Consider the following 26,745-nt stretch of genomic DNA (forward strand, 5'->3'; position numbering starts at 1 on the left):
TAGAAATACAAATCAAGGGCTCTACCTTCCATGAACCAGAATCTCTGAAAGTGGGGACCAGCACTCAGTGTTGCAACAAGTCTGCTTTGCGGTCAAAGGGCCACAGCCTGCCATGAGTTAGTGTGACCCTTTCTGGGAAAGGGGGCAAGTTTGAGTCAGTGTTTTATTCTCTTCCCCCGGAACTCTTGCTGTGATGGAATTTCGAAGTCTGGCCTTTCAAGTGCAGTCCCCAAAATGGAATGCCGCACACAGGAAGGCAGAGAGGGGAACGAGTCTGAGAGCCAAACAGAGAAGAATGACCTGTATGGCTAAGTTGTTTTGTCTGCATCCTGTCTAAAGGCACCAAGATTTACAGAGAATAAACTAAGGAAGGGGGAAAAGAAATTGGAGCTCAATGATCTTTCCAGTTTGGAGTCATTTTATTTATTTATGTATTTTTACACTTATTTATTTATTTTTGAGGCACAGAGAGAGACACAGCACAAGTGGGGGATGGGCAGAGAGAGAGGGAGACAGAATCTGAAGCAGGCTCCAGGCTCCGAGCTGTCAGCACAGAGCCCGACGTGGGGCTCGAACTCACAAACCGCAAGATCGTGACCTGAGCTGAAGTCGGACGCTCAACTGACTGAGCCACCCAGGCACCCCTTTTTTTGGAGTCATTTTAAATTGAGCAGTAATCTGAGCAGATCTTCAGCCATTATGTGTGTTCCACTGAATTTCAGGCTGGCTTTTCCTCCCCTGAGTAATCAGCCCACACACAGGCAGGTGAAAAGGTAGAAAAAAACGCTTATTTCATTTTCCATTTCCCACATCTCCTTCTGTATACACATCGACATATAGCACTTGTCAAGAACACCTTCCACAACATCAAGGTAATAGAATTTTAGATAGACTTTGGGTAGTTTTCTGTGCCTGGGTTCAAATTCTGTCTCTGCGGTTTACTGGCTATTTGAAATGTGGCAACTAACCTACTCTCTGTAGGACTCATTCATTTATTGATTTATTCACTCAACAATGATGCTTTGAGTGGCTATTATGTACCCAAAGTTGTTACATACATACAGAATGCATACACAGAGAATAAGAACGATGCTCTAATCTCATAAAACAAACATTCCAAAAGAAGACATAAAAAAAAAACCCAATCAAATAATAACATACATGAAATAATACCAATGCTACAAATAAAAATAAAACAGCATAGTGGAGATAGAAAATGAGTGTTAGTGAAGGTGCCATTTTAAACATAATAGGTAGTAGGGGTTGCTGGGTGGCTCAGTCGGTTAGGCATCAGCTTCTTGGTTTCAGCTCAGGTCACGGTCTCACGGTTAGTGAGTTCGAGCCCCACGTTGGGCTTTGCGCTGGCAATGTGGAGCCTGCTTGGGATTCTCTCTCCTTGTCTCTCTCTGCCCCTCCTCACCTCTCTCTCTCTCTGCCTTTCCTCTGCCCTCTCTCTCTCACTAATAAATAAATAAACTTAAAAAAAAATAAGCATAATGGGTAGCAAAAGCCTCTTTGATATTTGAGCAGAGAGCTGAATAAAATGAGAGACAGGACACTGTATGGAGAAAACTTTTTTTTAATTTTTTTTAATGTTTTTATTTTTGAAGGAGAGAGAGAGACAGAGCATGAGCGGGGGAGGAGCAGAGAGAGAGGGAGACACAGAATTCAAAGCAGGCTCCAGTCTCTAAGCTGTACGCACAGAGCCTGATGCGGGGCTCGAACTCACAAACTATGAGATCATGACCTGAACTGAAGTCAGATGCTTAACCGACTGAGCCACCCAGGAGCCCCTGGAGAAAGAACTTTCTGAAGAGAATAGTAAGTGCAAAGGTCCTGAGGCAGAAATGAGTTTGGAGTTGTTGGGAAATCAAGAAGGTATGGTGGCCACGAGGCATAAGGAAGGACGAGAGTAGAGCTAGATCACATGCAGCCTGTAGCTAATGGTGTGGACTCTCATGCATGTGTGATAAGGACACTTAAAACTTAAGATCCACCCTCTTAGCAAATCTTTAAGTACACGATCCACTATTGTTAACTAAAGGCATCATACTACACAGTAGATACGCAGGATTTATTCATCTTGCAAAATTGAAACTCTGTACCCTTTTACTAATCCCTCTCCTATTTCCCTTCCCTCCATTCTCTGGCAACCAGCATTTTCTCTCTGCTTCTATGAGTCTGACTACTTTGGAGTCCTCATATATGTGGTATCAGGTAGTATCTATCCGAGGTCTGGCTTACTATTTTTTTTAAGTGTGCTAGAAACACATTGGAGGTATTTAAGCAAGAGAATGCTAGGGTCTGGCTTAGACTTCAATGGATCATTCCAGGGGTGCCTGGGTGGCTCAGTTGGTGAAGCGTCTGACTCTTGATTTCAGCTCAGGTCACGATCTCACAGGTGTGAGTTCAAGTCCAGCATCAAGCTGTGGAGCCTGCTTGGGATTCCATCTCTCCCTCCCTTTAGCCCCTCCCCCCCTCAAAAAAATCATTTCTAAAGGATCATTCCAGCTGCTGTGTAAGAATTCTCTGTGCCGCTAACAGGAGTGGATCACACGCGAGAAAAGAATCAGGGAGACTGGAGAGAGACAGTGTTGTCTTGGACAAGCTGTAGACATGATGAGAGATGAATAGGTAGGACGTTTTTCTGTAGGAGGAGCTAACCAATCCACCGATAAAACGAACCGGGGACAGCTGCCAGGTTTCTGCGCTGAAGAACTAGGTAAATGGTCGTCGTGTTTGGTGAAATCAGGCAGCCAGACAGAGGAGCAGGTTTGAGCAAAGAGAAGAATGTAAATCAAGAGTTGCTTTGGATGGGTTAAATTTGAGATACCTATTTCCTAATCTTTAGCTGTATAGTAGACACGTCCTGGAGTGTGCAGAGCATGAAATGGACATAACACACATCCACGTGAAACCCTTACGGTGGGGTAAGGCATGTAAGAAACATGCAGTAAATCAATAGTAAGGAGACACATAGTATCTCAGTCATTCGAGGGAAACTGGAGTGTTATCTTCTCAGGCTGGAAGATCATTTAAGAATCATGTGACTGTGGGGTTGGCACCTGGGTGGCTCAGTGGGTTAAGTGTCCGACTTTGGCTCAGGTCACGATCTCACGGTTCATGGGTTCGGGCCCCGCATCGGGCTCTATGCTGAGAGCTCAGAGCTTGGAACCTGCTTCGGGTTCTGTGTCTGCCTCTCTCTCTGCCCCTCCTCCACTCATCTCTGTCTGTCTGTCTCTCTCTCAGAAGTAAATAAACATTCAAAAAATGATAACAAAAAGAATCATGTGACTGGGTGGTGAGCTTGCAATAAATGGTAAACCAGTGTTATTTCAACACTTCTTAGAGTACAGAGAGCCACACCTCATGCTTCTAACCTGTAAATTTAAGCACATGAAAGGCAGAATCTTTTTGAGAATCTCCTCTCCAAGCTTTCTCCTACCCCAGACACCCTTTTAAACATACTATCAAAGAAGTCAGCATGGAACAATGGGGACCAGCCATGGTTCTGAGCCAGACAACTTGGGCTCAGTGTCTCACTTCACCTTTCGCTATATATGTGACATCAAAGAAGTTACTTATTTAACCTCCTGACCCTTAGTTTCCTTCTCTGTAAACAGGTAGAACACCCACAGCACAGACCTCTTGGAAACATTCAGTGAGAAAACATGCCATTTTCCCTGAGTGATACCAACATTTTCTTTTAGCTGTGTGGATCATCTACTAGTTTAATTACTAGGTAATTAAACTCTGTACTAACAATTTTTAAATAAAGGAAACCAAATACTTTCAAAATATTCTACATTGCATTCACTTATGACTCCTGAAAAAGAGGTCAAACTTTATTGGCCAGAAGAGAGATATTTATTTAGTCCCCACTTACTTATCTCTTTGGCTGTTCCTTTCTTTATTTTAGAAGACATCACTAAATAAATGCATCCATTCATTGCCTATGGTGTCTTTTGATGTGCAGTCAAGCACAGCAGCCTTGTTTTAAAAGGGAGAAACAGCAGTGAAATCTGAGATAAGAATACACACTTTATGTTAGATACAAAAGAGGATGCTTCAAGAGTTAGTAGTACAGGATACTGAAAGGAAATAATACACAATTAAGGAAGTTTGTCTTTTTATATGGCATTCTATCCCATGTAGAGATTTGGTAGTAAAGAGATTTTAGCACCTCCCTCCCCTATCATATATGCTTAGTGAAATAAAAGTTATTAAGTTTCTTCTATAAAGCAGGCTATAGGGGCTTTCATAGATCACCTTCTTTATTCTTTTTTTTTTTTTAACGTTTTATTTATTTTTGGGACAGAGAGAGACAGAACATGAACAGGGGAGGGGCAGAGAGAGAGGGAGACACAGAATCGGAAACAGGCTCCAGGCTCTGAGCCATCAGCCCAGAGCCTGACACGGGGCTCGAACTCACGGACCGCGAGATCGTGACCTGGCTGAAGTCGGACGCTTAACCGACTGAGCCACCCAGGCGCCCCAATCACCTTCTTTATTCTTTTTTTTTTTTTTTTTTTCAACGTTTTTTATTTTTATTTTTGGGACAGAGAGAAACAGAGCATGAACGGGGGAGGGGCAGAGAGAGAGGGAGACACAGCATCGGAAACAGGCTCCAGGCTCCGAGCCATCAGCCCAGAGCCTGACGCGGGGCTCGAACTCACGGACCGCGAGATCGTGACCTGGCTGAAGTCGGACGCTTAACCGACTGCGCCACCCAGGCGCCCCTCACCTTCTTTATTCTTAATGACACAACAATTTATTATTTTTATCCCCATTGTACATATTTGCAAACAGGCTAAGAATCAGTAAATGAGAAAATCAACACAGATATAAGTGTTTAAACCAAGATTTCTCTATGTCCAAGATTTCCTGAGTTTAAACCAAGATTTCTCTATGTCTAAAGGCCATGTATTTTCACCTTTGCATCAACCACGTCCTGAATAATAAAGATAAAAAAATGAAATCAAACAATGGCTTACTGTCCATGTGTTCTGTGTGTTCTAAAAAAGCACATTCAAATTTATAAGTAATCTGAATTAGAATTTTTAAAATGTAATCTAAGGTTGTAAAAAATAAGCTATATTTTTTCCAATGCTTGCATATCTACTGAAAGAAGAAGGTCAGTAATTTGGCATACATTTTATGTATGAATTATTATCTTAAGCTTAATATATCTCTTGTACAAAACTGGAAGATGTTATAAATTATAAGGGCATAAGAACTCATCTTTGGATGATAAGTATAAACTACCATTTTTTGAATACCCGTAATGAGCCAGACTCTCTGGTAGATACTTTATATAAATATAATAACCTCTCATCCTCAAAATACACCTGTAAAGAAGATAATTATTACTGCTGCCATTTTATAGTTGATGAAATTGGGACTCCTAGAGATATGTGACCTGTCACAGCACCCAAGTAAAGCATTATTACTGGATTTTGCTGAGAATGAAACTCCCCACTGGACTTTGTATTGCATTTTATAATATTTGTATGTTAGTTAATTATGTCAGGGGTCATGTCGTACACACTTTAGAAGGCAGAGACTGTGTCTGAATTATATTTCTGTACATGCGGGCATCCAAACTCTGAGGATACGTGTTTCATCCAAACTATATGAAGACAGTGTTTGCAGTGGGAAGTCCTAAAGGAGGGAAGGATATACCAGTCACAGAGGCTCTAACACAGCACTTCCCCCTCTAAGGTGGCTTCCTGGCTGCCCAGGACATATCTTCTGAGATGCTTCAGTGCCCTAATCTCCATTCGAAGAGTCTGTTCCTAGCAATACATTAGATCTGAGACCAGCCTACTGAGTATTGCATTCAACAAAGAGCCAGAAAACCTGTATTTTAGTCCAGTTTCCACCCAAGACAGACTGAACACTCACAAACAACTCTCTGCATATGCTAAAATCTGCCCCTTTGTCATTAAATTTGAGAAAGACAAGGCTGGGGGTTGGCGTGGGGGGAGATGGTGTTTGATGGAGACAGTGAGGAACTCTATGTATTACAGTTAATGGATTAGCTTGCCTGAGTATTTGAGATTGTGCAGATTATCCAAAAGAAAGATTCAAACCAACAAATCCAAGGGACTCCCCTGTGATCCAAAGGCAATGTACAACAAATACAAGTTAACGGGTTTTCAGAAGACTCTCTCATACTGTGCAAAATACGTACGTATATTTATAAAAAATTCAACTCTTATCCAAAAGAAGCAAAAAGCCAATATAAGGAAAATGGAGAGGTTTTTTTAAAAGGCCATTGCTTATGTCAATCTAACGAATAATTAACCTAGCAACTGTGACAAGGTAATCCTTCAGGAATGAATTAGATAAGTGGTTTTATGTGCTTGGTTTGCTTTTTGTTGTTGTCGTCGTTTTTGTTGTTATTGTTGTTGTTTTTAAATTTAATCAGAGGAATTTAGAAAAGAAACTTGCAGTTGTATTAAAGTTTGGAGCCAATGTATCCTGTGAACAATTCAATTTAAGAACATACTCAATTAGGGAATTAAAGTAGCAGGAGCTAAACTTAGGCTAGAAAATTAAGATTATTATCTCTGAAATAATATTTTCCAAAGCTAAGAATAATCCATGATGTTTATCGTGGAGCATTAGATTTCAATGAACATCTCAAATGGCTACCATATGTGTTCCCGTGCTGTTCCTTCCATTGTGGAATGGACATTTCTATTTGGTATCCAAAAGCTGGTAAGTTCTCTTTCTACAATCTCTGGGAATTCAAAGAAGCCTGTGAGTCATCAGAATTCATCATCACAAATAGGCATGGCATCTAATTTCTTACACAGATTATAACACACAACTTTGGTCTCTATGAATCTGGATGCAGTGTTGGCTATGGGCAAAGAATGACTTAAGCGACCTTCCTGATAATGGTCACATTTTAGTCAGAAAACAATTAATTTTTTCATATAACTTGATTAACTTAAAAAGTAGAGTACTGCTTTAAATTAATACCAGGGTGCTAAGTTACTAAAAATAGGCACTGATGTTTGTCCCTTGGACCCAGGTGGGCTAGTCCCTACTCTCCAGTCACGTCTATACAAGTAAGAGTCTTCCAAGTCTTTGTAGCTTATCTGGTGTATCTATGAAAAATCAGGGAGGGTGTTAAAAGCTGGAAGGGTGTAAAACTCATTTACGGAAAGTCCACACCCCACCTTATTTTTAATGTCCTTATCTTTGATTCTCAAAAGGGGTGGAGATTTCACAGCCATGCTTTTGTGTTCAGCTTCTGACTCCTCATTCATCTACAACCTCCTGTCATCACTTACAAAGTTACATGGGAGGAGGGGGGGTAAATCTTTTTCAGAACCAGATAAAAAAAATATTTTTTTATGAGAATTTTTTTAGGAAACCTTCTGCCTGCTCAAATCCACCCTTCCTCAAATACGCATTGGCCATCATATGGCTAGAGCTTGAAGTCTCCTTGGAGGCCACCTCTTGACAGCTAAAAATAAAGAGGAAGTCCTCCTAGAGCCCTTCCCTCTGGCCCTGTCCTTCTCCTGGTCATTCGACTATGAAAACTTGCCTTTATCTGTGATCCCCCCTCCCCCCTCCCCCTGCCACCCATTCTTCCCAGGCTCTCCAAGGACTGTTGGTTTTTCATTAAGGAAAATGGCCCTAAACCATTATTAAACAATTTCCACCCCAACCCCCTCCTCTCATGGCCCCATTACAACATCACTAACACATGGAGCCCAACACTCTAATACTATGAGTACGACATATTCTCTGGAGCTGTGAACTGTGAGAAGAATCCTCAACTGTAGTAAACTTTGGGCATGGCAGAATCCACCTTTCTCCCTTAATATTGCCCACATACTTTTCTACTTCTTCCCCCAGATCCCACTCCTATTTATCCCTTTGGAATCTTCTGTCCCATTTTCATTTCCCGAGTTGGTCCCCAATGGTGGTAAATGACACTACCATAATCACAGTTACCACTCAGCTACCTGTACACCCTTCAGTACAGGTAAAAGCCTTTGAAGGGAGGAAGGGATCAGAATAGGAGTCAGTTCCTCATGGCCCCAGATCCTCTGACTCAGAGAAGGGAAGAGGAATTAGCCATTGAATAAGCACATCATTTTAACTGACACGATCACAGTAAGTGGTCAAACAATTAAAAACAACATCAAATTGAAAACTATTATACATAAGTCATTTCATTCTTGTGCAGAGGTTTTTATAGGACAGAGTCCCAGAAACGGGGTTGCTAGGTCAAAGGACAAATGCATCTCCAATTCTGTTAATTATTTCCAGATCTTCCTCCAGAAGGGTTATACCACTTTGCATTCTAGAGATGTACAAAAGTGCTTGTTTTCTCCCAGCTTTGAAACAGAACGTGGCATCAAACTGCTGAATTTCTGTTAGTCTTACGAATGAGAAATAGTTTCTTGCTGTGGTTTGAACGTACATTATTGTGAGTGAGATGATCATATGTTTACGGGCCATTTGTATTCTCCCTCAGATTTCTATATTTGACAGAAGGCATTTTTCAGTCCAAAGCACTGTTTCCTTAACTTCAAGTCACATCCCATAGGCAGCCTACCCACGTGCTAGATGTAAGGCCAATGCTGCTTATACATGTTCTGCCAATTCAGTGAAGATGGATGGGACGCGCGTGTCAAAGGAGCAAAAGGACTTCAAAGCCTTCATGCTCCTCAAGATCAGCCATCAGTTACTGGTTTGGCAAAAGCTGAATGAAGTATGAAAAGGTGACTGCAGACCACAGCAAGGAGGGATCACCTGTTCTGTGCATTCACATTCTGTGTTATTTGGGGAATCTTGCCTGGATGATTTGTTTCCTCCTTTTTCTAAAAGGTAGTAACTGTATTTCTGTAACTTGTGCAGATTAGAGAGAGAGAGAGAGAGAAGAGAAAGCAGGAAAGGAAGGAGGGAGGGAAGGAGGGAGGGAGGAAGGAGGGACAGAAGGAAGAAAAATAAGACAGGGAGGGAAGGAGGATATATCAAGAAAAACTTCTCACATCTGACCATCAATGTGGTTTATAGCATTCCATTTCCAGACATATCTCATTGAATAAGTTTTGTTTACTTATTTATTTTTTATTTCTTTTTTACTTCTGGTTTTTTTAATTGAAATATACTTGACATATAACATTATATTAGTTTCACATATTATAGCTTATACCATATCATATTCATGGGGAATATGGAGGGCCCTGATGGTACCCTCTCCCCACCAGATGGCCTTCAGAAATACCCCTGGACTTCAGGAGTAAGGTAGCATAGCACAGAGAAACACCTCTTCTAGAGTGTCAGTTCATAATAAATTTTGTATTAACTATTAGTAAGTACTCCTTAAAAAAAATGTTCTGTTGGCAAATATATATGGGAAGTGTGGGATTGAATAAGGATAAGCAAGCTCTTCTCTTGCAAGATCTCTCAAAGCCTTAATATGAAGATGCCTTAAAGTAATCAGTGTCTCCCAGCAGAATCTGGCTGCAGAGTCCTCGTCCCAGAAAACAATAACAAAATAACAAGCAAACGAAAGAGGACCTAGCATTGGGGGTAATGCTGGGAAATGGCGGAAGAGGGAGAGAAACCTCTAGCGAGGCGATCCCGATGAGTCTGAAACCTGAGGACGGGTTGTGTGTCCCAGCCTCTCAGGGCTCAGGTCACCCAGCTCTAAAGTGGATGCTTCTACAAGGTCACTTTCGGTGACCACAAGTGACTCCCTTGGTCCATCTCAAGGGTACCGTGTGAAGGGAGTGAGATCGACGCTTCTATAATGGCATGAGAAACAGCCTAAGAAACACTGAGGGTTTTCTCTCGCACGATATCATGGAGAACATGAGACTCATTGCCATTCTTCTTACATGTAGAGCCTGCCTTCTTCTCATTGATTTTCACGGACTTACCAATGTAGGTGGCGGTATACCCTGAGATCAGGTCATCAAGTAAGTCAGGAAACAGCTTTACTTAACTTGTGGTGACTGCATGTAACATACACCTGTCCTCCGCTCCTATTCGGTATTTCAATACCAAAATAAACCCGCAGGCAGTTCTAATCACTCTGTTTCTTTGGCATTTGCTCTTCCTGGTATTTTCTGTCAGTTTATTACAACAGAGATTCTAACCTGTCAATGTTACTAACCTATTAAGATGTAATCGGTTTCTGTGAACCCCTGAAGTGGGATTTGTTGGAAAAGCCCAACGCTTTGCTTGGCCCCTTCCCTCCTTCTGTCATGAGATGTATTGAGCCTACAGGTGCCAGGCACTCTGCTGAGAGCTACCGGTGCAAAGGCATTCATGGTTGTGCACACAGTTTTTGTTTGTTTGTTTTTCTGAATGCTCTGACACACTCCCTACAGATGCAGTCAGACGCCTCCTCCTCCAGGAAGCCTTACTGAAGCATCACGTCACGTCAGTCTGGATTATGTGCTACCCACTCCTGGGACACACACGCTTCCAGAGAGCTCCTTCTACAGATATACAACATTTACACTTACACTACTGTATGCCTGCCTCCCTCTTAATCTCTTATCACCTCAGTATCTACGGCAGTGACAGCCACATAGGAAGAATCCAGACTTATGGCTGATCAACTCAATCAGAGTAAGAGAAAACAATTCTTTGTCCTCACAGATGACATAAAAAATCCAGTTCAGCTTTTCCAAGTTCACATTTGTTTTTATTTTTATTTTTTTTTAATGTTTATTTATTTTTGAGACAGAGAGAGACAGAGCATGAACAGGGGAGGGTCAGAGAGAGGGAGACACAGAATCTGAAACAGGCTCCAGGCTCTGAACTGTCAGCACAGAGCCTGACGCGGGGCTCGAACTCACAGACCGTGAGATCATGACCTGAGCCAAAGTCAGCCGCTTAACCGACTGAGTCACCCAGGCGCCCCTCCAAGTTCACATTTGAACTCGCAGTTCACATGTGCAATGTCTTAAATGCAAATTGTATGAAAATGTCTTACATTCACAAATATGTTTGGATTACGAAATGTTCCTATTTCCCTTTCAGAGGTAAATCTGCATGGTGTTAAAATTATTTGATGTTGGTCTCAAGCTCAGTCACGGTCCTGCACACAGAGAAGGACCTGAAGTGGAAGCCAGACTAGAACACAGCTGCGAGAGACCTATCCCATTTCCCTCTGTTTAAACCTGCCTGCTTTGGGGGACCGTCCTCTCTTCCCACTTCCGCTTTTGCACGCCTGTTAATGTGAGGAGAAACCAGTGTGAGACGTTTGCAGTAACATTTCTAGTTTAATTACAGAAACACAGCCTTACATCTCTGTAAGCCTCAATTATAAAAAAAAAAAAAATGACAAAAGTACATGTCATGTCTTCTCTGCTTCTCATCACCAAGCATCTTGTCCTATTATAAACAAAGACGCTCCACGAGTATTCAGAGCATAATTACAATACAGCAGTCAGTCTGCCAGTGACATCTGCAAAACACTGCAATGAGAACTTGCCTAAATGTATGTTGGGGTAGGAGGCAGATAGGAGAGAGGGCCTGCTTCATCTGAGCAAATCACCTGGAAGAGCGTATTTTTTATGATAATCCCATACCCTTGAAATGACATTCTAAAAGACATTTAAATGTAGTTATTTATTTAGAGAGAGGGAGAATGTGAGCAGGGTAAAGAGGCAGAGGGAGAGAGAGAGAGAGGAACCTAAGCAAGGCTCCACACTCAGCATGGAACCTGACGTGGGGCTCGATCCCATGACCCTGGGATCATGACCTGAGCAAAAATCAAGAGTCAGATACTCAACTGTCTGAACCACTCAGGAGCCCAATATTTAAACGTATTCAAAGAAAGACTGTAAACAGCAATATTTCTGTGTTCAGTGTAGAAGTTACTGCCTCCCATTACTACCAATATATAAAATGCCAGCTGAATAATGCCACCGAATAATGATCAGATAGATTCAAACCTCTTGGCTTATGTGGCATTCCTTTGGTGCACGTGATTCTTCTTAAGGAAAGTCCACCTGATGGCTTCTTGCTCCCCCTTTCCCTCTCTCTTCTATCCCCTGACTTTAGGGAGACTTGAGCTTTTGGGAAGACAAATCTTTGTTTTTGAGTTGCCTGGTTTCTCTCTGCTTCCAGATATTTTATCCTGATGTGTTTGCATAGAAAGGAATAAAAGGGAATCCATCACAAAATTATTTTTGCTCAGTGAATGCCAAAAATTATGTGCAACCGAAGCAAAAAAATAAAATAAAATAAAGAGGGGGATGCTGGTAGTGACCTAGCCCTCATCCCTGTTATGACGGGCAAACAGGAAGAAGACTGAGGAATGCATTCATCCATCCACTCCCCGCCCCATTCCCCATCCATTCATTATTCAAGCTAAATTCAGTAACTAGCTGCAGGTTTTATATCATTCCTCAAATGCATACACTTTTTTAAAATCCAGGCAGAGGATTAAAAAAAAAAAAAAAAAAAAAGCCTACCACATGGTGCCTATGTTTAAATATGTCCTAAAAAGTGTGGTTGCAGAAATACCCACAGTCCACATAAAGCACATTTTCACAGATACCCTGATAGCTAAAGAACTGGGTACTTGGGAACATCAAATACAATGCCTGCGTCAGAAAGTTCCCAAGTTTGGATTTTCTTCCTTATTGTTGCATCAAGGAGAGAACAGAGGTTTGGAGCAAGAAAATCCTGTTTGAGACCTAGCTGTGTCCCCTCCTACTTACTCTATTACTTTGGGGAGCTGGATTGAGGATCAAATAAATTAATCCATGCAATAACCATTTGATTGATTGATTGATTCATTCATTCATTCATTTAACAACCTTTGCAATGACCAGGGTACTGTTCTAGGTGCAGTAGGAATACAAGGGTGAGAGAAAAGGGACAAGGACTTTACTCTCATGGGGTTCTTCATCTATGAGGCAGCCAGATGCTGATAAAATAACCATGCTGATGAATTTATAATGACATATTAGAGTGTGTGCTCCTATGGAGTGTGTGCACTTCTCCGAGCTTGATAAAGCAACCAACAAAGACAGGGACACTATGGCAAACTTCACTAAGGGAGACACTTTATAGCAGAGAGATAAAGGAAAGAGTACCGGGTGAAAGGGTGGAGGTCGGCGTGGGTAGAACAGCATGTCTGAACAAGACAGAGAACCGTGGTAAGGGGGTGCTGCGAGAAGGTCAGTGTGGCCATAAGGTTGGGAATGGGCAGGAAAGAAGGGAAAGTGAAGAGCAAGGTGGGGGGTGGGGTGTTCAGCACATATGTAACTGTTGGAAATGAAAGGGGATGTGAATATAAAATTCACACTGAGTTTGGAAGACATAGCATGAAAAAATGTAAAATATATCAATAACTGTGTATTGGTTACATGTTGAAAGGATATTTCAAATATAATGGGTTGAACAAAGCATATCATTAAAATTAGTTTCATCTGTTTTTGTTTTTGTTTTTTTAATTTTCTGAAGGTAATTACTAGAAAAGTTAAAGTTACATACATGGCTTACATTCTATTTCTATTGGACAGTGCTAGCCATGCGTGCAGAGCCTTTGAATTCTGGACAAGAGTTTTTATCCTGAGCACAACTGGAAGGAAGCGTTGGAAAGCTTTAGACAGAGGGATGATGGGATTGTTCCAGCTTCTGGATGGAGAACAGATCAAAACACAGCGAGAGGGTATATGGAAAAGGAGCCCTGGATGGCACTCGACAGGCCAGAAGCCTCAGAACAGTGTGGTTTAAGGTCAAGGAGGACAGAGGTGACACATGGAGGGAAAGGAAAGATGTTTAGGGGGGAAACTTCAACAGGCCCCAGCAGCAAATGGGATATGGTATCGAGAACCTTCACAGGGCAGAAGGCCAGCTGGGAATACAAACATACATATGGAAATGTAAAATGTAACACTGTGAGTCCTATCCTAGAGATCTGAATTCAGGGCAGTTGGGAGCACAACCTGGGAAGAAGTGCTTTACACAGCACACAGCACGGCTGTGGCTGCTTTTGTTTTAAGGTGGGCTTTACTGAAAATCAGCTTCTAACATCACGTCGAGAAACTACATTCTGGTTGGAACATTAAATCTCTTTTAACCAGAGATGATCTGAAATCAACAGATGCATAATGAGTGTTGACTATGTGCAAGGGACCACGGAAGGGCTTGAGGAGAAAAGGTAAAGGAATTAACATTTATTTAGTGTCCACTCTCATGTGCCAGGAGCTTTTATGTTTAACTCATTCCGCTCTCCTAAGAACTTCAGGAAGTCATCTCATTATCCCATTTTAGAGATGGGTAAAACGAGACTCAATGAGGTTAAAAAGCTGACTGAAGCTCCATACAGACAGAGGGCATTTTGATTTTGCTCCCCACCGTATCTCTAATGCCCAGCATCCTGCCTAGCTTATAGTAAATACCCAGTAAACAAAGGCAGCATGAGTGACTAAAGGTTATACAGCTCACAAGGGGTAGAGCCAAGTTTCAACTCTGTTGTATTTGACTCAGGCACAGCGTAACAAACTTGAAATTAAAAAAAAAAAAAATTGAAGCAGAGACAGCTTATACATTTGTATGTGGTTAGCAGGTATTTATGTAAGAGCCCTTTATCTATGACAGATGGTTATCCCACACTTCATTGAATAATAAAACTTGTCAACATTTCCTGAAAACTTACTGTGTGCCAGACACTGTTCAAATCATTTCGCTTGATTTATATTATTTATGCTTCATTCTTAACAACTCTGTGGGGTAGGAACCATTATTTTCCCCATGTTACAAATTGGGGGAAACTAAGGTACAAGAGGTTCGGTCATTAGCTTCAAGTCACATGACCGCCAAGACATTAAACCCAAAGAAACTAACTCGAGAGCCTATCCCACACTCTTAGCTACTGTGAGACTGAACCCTCTACTCCATGGGACTCTAGTTCTTACAAAGATCTCCCCGGGATAGGGCAAAGTCTGCCTTCGCGGCATTGGTCCCACACCCTTTCCTGGGGCCACACAGTATGATGCCTTATTAGGGCACACCTTTTGTGAATCTAGGAAATCATTCAAGGATAAATAGTGAGTCAGACATTTGGAGAATCGGAGAAAAGCGAGCACAAAAGAAGCCCATGTATCTGTGTGCATCTCATTCAGTGCAAAGAGCACATTTATCCTGGGTCTTGAAGTGTCCACTGGCAGAAAGCTGTCAATTGTCTCCGATGGCATCAGATAGAACAGGGAAAAGATGTGAAGCAAGAGCGTTAGTAAGCTGAAAATTTCCCAACAGCCCAGACCATCTCAGTAGGGTGTTAACAAGTGAATTCAAGAGACCCTCGTTCACTAATGGAGCTTAATAGTTAAGATACTCTCTAAGCACACTGGGTGTTAAGTGCTTGCTAGCAGTTCAGGTAATGAACTGGATGCTTATGACCAGCCATCCAAGCATTTTCTATGTGCCATTTACTTCAAGTGTCAAATTACAGATTGATTCTGTGATGGGTAAGAGGGCTTAGTGCTCTGATTTGGAAAATCTGTTGGCCAAATATGGACCTAATGCGAACATTTCACTTCTTTCAAGACTGTAACATTGCCATGCACATTAGTAGAGCTCCTAAAGGAATCATATTTTGTTTTGTTTTTGTCTTTCTAAAAAAAAAATAGTTGCCAATACTGTACAAATTTTAGAATAATATTCAGTACCTGGCAGTTTGATATAAAGGGATCCCACTGGTGCCCCATCAAGATGATCTGAAGGGCAATCAAGATCTCATTATAAAGTGGTCTAATCTAGGGGCGCCTGAGTGGCTCAGTCGGACAAGCGTCTGACTTTGGCTCAGGTCATGATCTCTCAGTCCATGAGTTCGAGCCCCACGTCAGGCTCTGTGCTGACAGCTTGGAACCTGGAACCTGTTTCAGATTCTGTGTCTCCCTCTCTCTTTGACCCTCCCCCGTTCGTGCTCTGTCTCTCTCTGTCTCAAATAAACGTAAAAAAAATAAAAATAAAGTGGTCTAATCTAAGTGCCTCACTGCCTATAGACTGACATCAGCTTGATGTTTCCCTACTCTTGAGGTCAACTGTAGCCTCCGCGAATCATGGAAGCAGACCAATGCCCTACGTGCTAAGTGGACATACATAGCAGATGGGGAGGACTGGACTGTCCCTGCCCCCTGGCAACCATGAGAAGTAATTCTGCCAAGATTCCCAACACTCACTCTGTCAGAGAACATCTTATACCGTATTAGAATTGCTTGTCTAATTTTCTCTTCTTCTAAACTAATAACCCCAGGAGGGCAAATCCTGTATCTCTCTTTCTCATTACTACACTCCTAGTATCTCGTGCAACATCTAGCATAGAGTAGGCACTCAACACACAATTAATGAATACAACTACTTTTGCATGTCGCATTATGTTGTTGGTAAATTATCAGTTTTAGAAGACATTACGAAAACAGTGTTCTAGAAATGTATTCTCCACAATGTTCTCTGATGGCCTTTACAAATGTGCTAACATTCAGATAAAATTCTAAGACCGGAAAATGAAGGCTTGGGATTGGGGTGAGGAGAGAGGAGTTCGTAGAAAAAGGGGTAACTGAAAGTATTTGAGAAGGTAATGAATGAAATAAAAAAGAAGTCAACAATATTTAGTCAGATATATGGAGAGAAAAGATCAGGAATTAATACAAGGGGGGCCAGGGTGGGAGGCTTTGGGTTTTGTATTTTGTAACGCAAAACGAAGAGGAACAGCACATTGTTTTTACCTTGAAATTCATCTAGGAAAAGGTTCTTTGAAATACATGTACCTTCTTCTTGGAATATTGCTTCTCAGATGCCTGGGTGGCTCAGTCAGTTAAGTGTCCAAGTCTGGGTTTCGGCTCAGGTCATGATCTCAAAGTTCCTGAGATCAAGCCCTGCATCAGGCTGTGCTGATGGCACAGAGCCTGCTTAGGATTCTCTCTCTCCCTCTCTCTCTCTACCCCTACCCTGCTTGTGCTGTCTCTATCTCTATCAAAACAAATAAACATTTAAAAAAAAGAATATTGATTCTTTCTTTTAAATACCATACCAGCTGTTTTTAAATTGATTTCAGTCAAATGTAATGCAGCAGTGATTTCCATTAGTTCCTCAAGTGTAACTGATGTGGAACATTCTGGACCTGGTTCTGAATGATGGAGGGAGGAGAAGATGAAGACTGATGGGACCCTGGCTCTTCACATCATTCCCAGGTAAAATGATAGTTGTAGACAAAACCAATGACTGTGGCAAACTTTGTTCAAGTGGGAAAGTTTAAAGAAAGTTAAATCAAAATTTGGTGTTTGTGCTTCTTCTGGTTGTTTTCTCTTAGAAGATCAAATAATTTGAGACCTGGATTAACTTCACAAGATGGGTCATGTGCTTCATGTTACTTTTAAGCTTGCTAAGACATCGCTTCTATCTCTCTTCCACTTCTCAACTAATAATAGAAGTAGTCCACACCTCTACCTGGATGTCCCACAGATATCTGAAGTTAAATGGCTCACACTCCCAAACTAACCTAGTAGGTCCCCATAGACCTCCTTACTGCCCAGAGTTTTCTACCTTGATGAATGGACATTTACTCAAGGTGCAAACTTTGGGATCATGTTTACTTCCAGGTCATTCTCCTGCTTCCTTCTTTCATCTGCCCATTTCCGGTCAGACACCAAGTTTTCTCAATTTTCTTTTTCAAATACCTCTTAAATCCCTGTCCACATTTCCCCTCCATTACCACTCTGGTGGTTCCAAATTTAAATAACTTGCGAAACTGGCTTCTTTTTTCCCAGTTGGCCCCCATCTCCCAGATGCTTTCCCCATTATGTCGTAATTATCGTTGTAAAATAAAAGCCTCCTCAAGTCACTTCCCTGCTTAAAAAGCTGTGTAGCTCTGTGTTGCTTAGGGTGAAGTCACAACTCCACAGAACAGCATCATCCAAGTTCTTTCCAGCCTGGTCTCACCTGCCTTTCCAGGCTTATCTCTTCTCCATCTGGCAGTTTACCTTGACCAGGTATGTCTCCCAAACTACGTGAACCTATAAGTTAAAACAGATCCAGGGGCACCTGGGTGGCTCACTTGGTTAAGCATCCGACTCTTGGTTTTGGCCCAAATCATTGGTTTGTGAGTTCAAGCCCTGTGTCAGGCTCTGTGCCGTCAGCACGGAGCCTGCTTAGGATTCTCTCTCTCTCTCTCTCTCTCTCTCTCCCTCCCTCTCTGTCCCTCCCCTGCTCGTGCTTTTTCTCTCTCTCAAAATAAATAAATAAACAAAACAGGCCCACACCAGCAGGAACCAAGAGTATGTCCGTGGCTCCATTTCTATGCAATGTGAAAGAATAGTAACCCCTTAAAATTCCTCACAGCCAGTTCTTGGGAGATCCTGAAAGGAAATTATTTTTGTCCTCACATGAACTATAATCCAATGTGATAATCTTTTTATCACATTCAACACCAGTTACATATTATTACTTCATGAAAATCATTCCCTAGGAAAAAAATAATGATGAATGAATGTCTAGGGGATTGGTTCTAAATTAGCAGGATTTCCAGAGTTTAGCTTAGCATGGTGTCTATCAACCTCATCAGATCGAGTTCCCCTTCATGACAAATATTTTATAACACTCTTCTTCATTACCCTGAAATGAAATTTGTAGGTAATTAAACCCACCCATCCATAATCAAAGACAAACATATAGGTATAATGCCTAGATTGTAATATAAGTGAAAAATGAAGTTTATAATAAAATATTCTATAAAAATTTCTAATAAAATATGTAATTGTTCAATAATTACATTAGATAGCCAGATGGTTATACCTTCCAATCATGAATAGCAAGAATGTAAAGGAAAAGATGAGAAGCCATTCCTGTCTAAAGGATACTGAAAAATTAAAAACAGATACCATATAGATGGGTTCCAGAAAAAGAAAAGGAAAAACAAAACCAAAAGCCAGTGTTAGGTTAAGTAATGAAAGACAGATTTCTGTCTATAGGAAAGTAGGAAAATGTAAATAATCTTAATTTAAGTAAGAATGAATACATCCAGGACAAATTACCAACTCAAATTGAAGAAAGGAAGAAAGGATTTATCGTTGTGTCCACAAGGTTTTTTAGTACATACGGTGGCAAGAAATAAAATATTTCTACATGCTTTGTAACTTCGTGTTTAGTAATAATATATTATGTTAGTAAAACCACATATTTTCACGCGACAGTTGTAACTGCAGGTTGGTATGATGTATTGTATTGGTGACTCAAACACCCCAACTGCTGCTGCCGGGACGATGTGATTTTCCAAACTTGTGACTAATTCTGGGCAAAATACTAAACCCAGTCAAGTACAATCTTCCCTTGATTTACATGATAATTGCATTACTCAAACATTCAGTACATACTAAAACACTGCTAAGACTACTTTGTGTTTTGTAGTTAGGTTCCATGGATCAGACACCTATATACTTATAGTATACATAAGTAACTGAAGTTTTACTTCTGGGGATTTCTGGGAGACACTCAGAGTGACCTAGAACTCAAGGAGATTTTTTGTTACTTGAGACCATGCCATGCAAGGTAGTTTATGTGCTCCTGGGCTCCCACTCAGGGGCAGTAGATCACTCTACTCCCTCCTAGTCACTAGAATAACAATAACAGGCCCCCATAAACATCCCAAATCACCCCCCCCCCTCAACCTGTGAGCCCAGGAGGTACCACTTTCATTCAGGACTACTGGCTTAGGACTCTTCTGTATCAATTTGTACACCGGATCTGGAGGAAGGAGATCGTTTTTACTGATGAAGGTTGGTATTAGATGAGTGCTATAATCATTCCTCTCCATGTAAATAAAACCCAGACCCACAAAACCCTACTTTCAGTCAATGAGATAAGCCATACATTCAACATACTTTCTTTTTTAAACTTAAATCTTATTGCCCAAAAGATAAAAAACAACTGATAGTAAAAATTGCCCTCTTCTCTTTTCCTGCCCAACTTCTAGACCCCCTGAGATGATAATGACGATTTACGTGAGGATAGCTAACATTTATTTACTTAAACACTTACTTGGTGTCACCGCTAAACTAAGTGCTTTAAATAGCACTTAAGCTACACAACAGCCCTGAGCTTGTTAGTGAGGTCCTTGTGAAGACTTAGAGGTGATCCACGAGAAATAACCTGGCATACCATCTGCCACATGGTAAAGGGTTAAAAACCAAAAGCTATTGCCATTAAATCCCAAAGCACCCCGAAGCAATAACCCAATATAGCATGTCTTACCATCATGCCAGTTGTCCAGTAATTATTTATTTATACCATGGACAATACAATTCTTAAAATATGCATGGAAACAAGCCCATCAAAGCCAGAGACTTCCTTTAGATCTGCACCTCTTGGGCAGACAATAACACGTGGGCTTGGCTTAGATTATGTATAACTGGTTGTCATTAGGACCGTGCCTATTGCAGCAAATGGTGGCTTTGTGTTTGGGCCCTGAGTTGTAACATTCATTTCTTCAAGGTTGATCGATTCTGGACAGTCACATTATTTGCCTGTTCAGTGGGGCAAGAAATTTTCCGAGGGAGAATTTTTTGGGTAGCGTTTACATGTGTACCTGTGAGTCTGGGGAGAAAAAAAAAATGTGAGTATAATATGAGGAGTTTTAAAAATGACTAATGAGAATTACCCTGGATTTTTTTCACCTTGTTACCTCTGCACCCACAGCTGAGGTTTTATAAGAGCAGCTTATATTTCTCTCTCAATCAGATAGTAAAAAAGTACACCTGCCTGACAGTACTTTGCTCTTACAATCACGTATGCTTCAGACTTTTAAGAAAAAATAACAGCTAATAAAAGCAATTAAAACATATCAGTTGATACTATTTTTCTCAATGATCAATAGATGAATTAAGTGATGGGAACATAAAGAAACAAAATAATTAAGCTAAAATAGTTCTAAAACCACGAGGTCTTAACATTATCAGATTTCAAACTCACTGAAATCGTCCAGATACTAAGAGGTGTGTGTGCGTGTGTATGTGTGTTTTAGGGTAATAGGCTTTAATGATTCATTTAAAATGTAAATAAAATAAGCTAGAAGGTATGGTAAGTGAAGCTAAAAAAATTAGAGCCTCTCCATCTAAAAAGTTCACAATCTAAAACAATTGAGTAACTTTATTTTTGGTTCCTTCTTCTTTTTTTTTTTTTTTTTTCAACGTTTATTTATTTTTGGGACAGAGAGAGACAGAGCATGAACGGGGGAGGGGCAGAGAGAGAGGGAGACACAGAATCGGAAACAGGCTCCAAGCTCTGAGCCATCAGCCCAGAGCCCGACGCGGGGCTCGAACTCACAGACCGCGAGATCGTGACCTGGCTGAAGTCAGACGCTTAACCGACTGCTCCACCCAGGCGCCCCGTTTTGGTTCCTTCTCTAAACAATTATTTTGTCCCATTCATGTGCATGTCCACCAAATATTTTCAATGTAATTTTCCATCGTCAGGTACTTAGATTACCTTTGTCTGGGAGATGACAAATTGTGCCAGCTGTTCTTACTGCCACCCACCCCATTCATTTATACATGCACCATGGGGAGAAATTGTTTTTTAATTAAAAAAAAAAAATCCATAGCCAGCCTCTTTTCCTCTATTTAAGAAGATCTTGCTCTCCAAGAAGGTCCCCGCTTGCCAGTCTGTTTCTTGGCATTTTTATGGGGAAAACTGGGAGGAAAGAATGAGGAGATGAGAAAAAGGACAGGCAATGGGCGCAATTTTTTATCCTTTTTAACTGTTTTTATTGAGAGAAGAAAGGGAGCAGCTTGCGGGTATGTCAAATACCAGATGGGAGAAGAAGAGGGGATTTTAAGTTTATGGCTGGAGCACAGGTCTCTTTAATCAAGTAAGGGACATGAGTTATTTTACGATAATAGTAGATTTCATGGCGCGCATTCTTTCAAGCCTGACGTTACTCTGGGACTGATCCATACTGGCCATGTTCTCAATGAGTTATTTATGGCACTTGACCATTTTTAGAGTGTATTTAAATGCTTTCCCTTATTTGAACCTCAGAAAACCATTAGGGTAAGCAGGGAACAAATTATACTCATATTTTACATATGACTGAATCAAAATGATGAAAATGGGGCAAGACTTTCTAGCGCCCACGTTGGTGGGCATTTTATCAGCAATATATTAGTATATCATGTTGGGATACTTAGTTTAATGTGGATTTGCTTCAGAGACACATCATTACAAATTCAAAAACATCTCAATAACCTGCAGAAAACAAAATCAATGATTCATGTGTTTATAATTACCCAAATATTTGGCATTCATATATAACTGAGAAATGATTAACTGCTCACTTCACTTTTCACCTAGATATATGTGGCCAAATAGTATTTTTCTACTTTTGGACTTAATCACACCATTTAAGAATTCCTACAGTACGGAGATTCTGAATCCCCTTTGGAAGATCTCTTCAGGAACAGTCCTTCTTGTGGAGATGACAAAGGTCAGGTTTCCTGTTCAGCTAATGTCCTGACCACACCTACATTTACACACACCAATATGTCACTCATTTGCATCGTACTTGAGAGTCTAAAAACTGCTTTGCTATACTTTTAAAACACAGATTTTGGAGCCGGAGAACCAAGGCTTCATTCTTCCCCAGGACATTAAAACTCCCTAAAAACAGGTAATGTGTATATCTCTTTTATCTCTATATTCCCTGTTTGTAAAACGAGGATAATGAGCACCTGACTCCATAAGATCTCTATCGAATGTGCTAATAACATACGTACGTACTTAGAGCAACTTAACAGTAAGCACTCAGTTAACGACAGCTTTTAGTTTTATTCATACTACATTTGTCAATGCTTCTTAAGTCAGCTGTAGCACACAGTAGTCACAAAATAAATGTTTATGGGGTGCACATGATATGCGTGCACCAGTTCTGACAATGTGTGATCTGTGGGGAAGTTACTTCACCGGGAAAATCAGAATAGAACACCAACAATAATGAAAACAGCTTCACAAGGCTGTTCTGAAGAGCAAATGGAATAATATATGTCAGAGATGCTTTATAAATTATCAAGTGTGCAATGCATGTTAATTATCATGTTGATTCTCTATTTTCATTCTCACAAATACACTCTTCTGCAGACGTGATTATCTTCATGTTATAGATGAGGCAACAGGCTTAAAGAGGATTATGTAACTGCTCAAGGTCATCTCGATGCTTGGAGGAATACTCAGACCAAAAATAGGTCTTTTTTTTGTGCCTCCAATTCCAGTATTATTTCTATGTATTTCTATGCTTGTTTTTTTATATATAAATGGACTTCGAGAATGTTGATACAAATGTAGGTTTTATTTTAGGGATACTGTGTTATTGTCAAAGAATTAAAAAAAAAGTGGGTGGCAACAATCCAATGACAGCAATTAACAAATTTAATCACTCTAAAGCCCTCTTAAAAGGACTTCATCTATCAGTTTTAGATTACATATATTAAAACTAACCATGTCAAAATTTCCCCTGACGTTAACCTTGGGCATCTGATTTTGAAGGATTTGAAGGTGGGGTCATCAAAAAAGACAGCTGAATTGCTGTGGTTCTGGGTCATTTCATAGGGATTTTTCACAAAATCAAACTGATAGAATTTAAGGCCCCCTTAGAGAGCCCAGTCCCCTGACAGTGTGCTTGTCCCCAAAGGCAAGTTTTCACATGGCGAAAGCTCACACCAACTCTTGATTCATCAAGTGGATGGCACCAGGTAGGATCTGTAGTCCCAGCTCTCTCCATATCTGTGCTGGACTCTGAGGCACCACTTCTGGCCTCCTCGTTCCTCCTCCTAGTCTCTGCTTCCATTTACCTCCCGAGATCAAATGGTGACCCTATAGCTCAGAATCTGCTTCTGCCCACGTCTTTCAGCCAGTTGGAATTTCCTGACATTGGCCCCAGCTCACCTTCTCTGCCACCGCACGACAACTTCTAACATCCAACTCTGATCTTTTCTTTGCCCTCCGCATTCATGGTACCTACGTGTCCCCTCTTCCCTTACTGATCTCCCACCAAGTTGTGGTTTCTTGAGATACTAGCCCAGTCCCGTTTCTACCTCCACTCTCTCGATTTCTGATAAACCGCATTCATGGTACCTACATGTGCCCTTTTCTCTTACTGATCTCCCACCAAGTTGTGGCTTCTTGAGATACTAGCCCAGCCCCGTTTCTACCTCTACTCTCTCGATTTCTGATTTCTGGTAAACAGTTTCTTCTAATTGGAACACAATTTACTAAACTGTGGTACGTCTTTTCCTTATCCTGTTGAAAACCACTGTCAAGTGAGACAAATGTGCATGTATTATCAGTCTGTGCCACTCTGCTGTAGATGTTAACCATCTCATCAAGATAGCTCTAGACTGTCAATGACATCTGAAGCTGCAGGTCTAAAATGGAATTGAATAAGGGAGCTGTGGTCTACCCAATACAAAGTGTAGGTAGGGAGACAATGACACTGAAGGGTTCTGGATACACTGTTTCTGTTAAAATGCCATCTAGGGTTACATTAGCTTTGTTAACAGACACTTTATACCAGTAACTCACATGAAGCTTGAAGGCAACAAAAACCTTCATATCTCGTCCACAGGAACTCGTGCCAAGGGTCTCCCACATCCTCACTATTCACTTGGTGTTTTGTTAAATCAAAATTCAGTTCTTTATGTTATCCCAAATTATTTCTACAGTCTATTTAATATTAATGAGATTGTATTTACTTATTAGAATATTATTCATATAATCAATATAACATTAACTTAATCATTCACATAAGAGTCATTCTTTCACTATAATCTAGCATTAATATTCTGACTTCAAATTTTATTGGGAAGAAGTAGGATTTGCCGGTTCCAGGATAATTCCCCTCCACCTTCATGAAAATTGGGGAACATTTTGTATTATTCCTGTTTTTGCCACTCTCGTATTGTTAACATTTAAGATGGGTTGATTCTTCTGTCTGCAAACCTCCATGATGCTCAGGGAGAGAACTAGATGACAGCCATTAGCTAAGGACATAGAGCATTAAGTTGGGAACAGAAGCCATCAGCACATAATCTCTTAATTGTTAATGTGCACGGGCTTGAACAGCTCCACTCTGAGGAAAACTGGATAGTGTTAGCAATGCTAATTTTAGGACTTTGTCTGGTTTTTCAGCCTGGGATGTTTCACTGGACTCCAGCCAAATCTCAGTTGTCTCTGTCATGCTTAGTGGGTCATGGACTAGCCAGCCCCAAGGCCCCTTTCTTTCCATCTGTGGCCGTCAGCCATTTCAGTATCATGGAGCACACAGGCAACAAAATTCTGGCAAGTCCCTTTTGATTCTCTTTAGCAGCTCTTATATATGTCTTTCCAGTTAAATTGTTGAGCTGTTAGCTGGAGCCGATTTGAGGGACCATCTAGAGGTTAAGCCCGGCAGCCCAATTTCGAGCTGAGCATCATGAGAAGGAAGGATATTACTCCACTGCTACTGGGAGGGGACAGAAAGGAAGTAAAACACTGGTCAGAAACACTGGAGAAAGAACGCAAACCTTCCCCTTTGGGTTGACTTCTTCTCGATATTTCCTGAAGGATAAAGATGTATGAAATAAAGAGCACAAAGATGTAAAGTGGAGCTAACCATAAAACTTTATGTGATGCTTATGTTGGTCTTTGAAAACATGGCATGGAGACATGCAGCATTCGAACAGCTGCACGTCCATAATTTCTGGCTACGAATTCTGGGCAAACAGATTCAACAATTTAATAACGCAAATTAAAATGAAGGAAAAGCATCTCTTTTCTCTGTTTGTCACTGAGTCACTGTACGGACAGAGGTGATAACCCTTTCAGAACCTCTCCCAGAACCGTACCACAGGTTGGCGAGTTCTTAGGGCTCAGGAATTTTTCTAGAAGTTAAACAGAGGACAGGACACCAGACCGCTAGGAAATCAATTTACACTTCCAAATTCCCTCCCATGTACACTCCCCCCAACTTCTTGTCTCAAATGTCTTCTTTTCTCATTTCCTCTTCATTTCACCTCAACCTTGTGTGTTGGCCTTACTGGCCTAGTGCTGTTTTTTAAAGCAACTTTGTTTTTTCCTGTGTAATTGACAGCCTATCCTATTCTTGGGTCTAACACAATCTCCTGGGAGAAATTTTATTTTTTACGTGTCTTATTTTTATCAGCCTGGAGCTTCTTGCTAAAAAGTGTGTTTACCTCTAATAATGAATTACAAAATAAATTAAATTTACAAAGTACATTAAGGTAATATATATATTTCAGTGAGAGCAAAGGAAGCCTCTATTATATTTTTGAATCAGTATCTCAAGAAATTAATACCAACTCTAGAGCTTTACAATTTACAAAGCCCTTTCACATTTGCATTTTTATTTAATTATGACAACCATAGTATTAACTATGTAAAAACTAAGTATTTAAAAAAACCTTTTTTTAACGTTTATTCATTTTTGAGACAGAGAGAGACAGAGCATGAATGGGGGAGGGTCAGAGAGAGAGGGAGACACAGAATCTGAAATAGGCTCCAGGCTCCGAGCCGTCAGCACAGAGCCCGACGCAGGGCTCGAACTCACGGACCGCGAGATCATGACCTAAGCCGAAGTCGGACGCCAACCGACTGAGCCACCCAGGAGCCCCAATACTAAGTATTTTTAAAAATTTTAATATTTATTGAGAGAGAGACAGAGTATGAGCAGGGTAGGGGCAGAGAGAGAGGAAACCACAGAAT

General features: G+C 40.8%; 1 protein-coding gene and 1 long non-coding RNA gene across 16 annotated transcripts in view; both read right to left on the reverse strand.

Annotated features, from left to right (window-relative positions):
* Window positions 1-26,745, reverse strand: part of SLC8A1 (solute carrier family 8 member A1) — a 385,340-nt gene that overhangs the window by 223,669 nt on the left and 134,926 nt on the right. The window lies entirely within an intron of this gene.
* Window positions 1,574-10,675, reverse strand: LOC147582351 (uncharacterized). Its single transcript, XR_015249010.1, has 2 exons — window positions 4,745-10,675; window positions 1,574-4,502 (listed from the first exon to the last, which is right to left on the reverse strand). It is a non-coding gene; the product is annotated as an uncharacterized LOC147582351 (long non-coding RNA).

Source organism: Puma concolor, chromosome A3, assembly GCF_028749965.1.
Source record: "Puma concolor isolate L17-30 chromosome A3, mPumCon1.1.hap2, whole genome shotgun sequence".
In the NCBI taxonomy this organism is placed as follows: domain Eukaryota; kingdom Metazoa; phylum Chordata; class Mammalia; order Carnivora; family Felidae; genus Puma; species Puma concolor.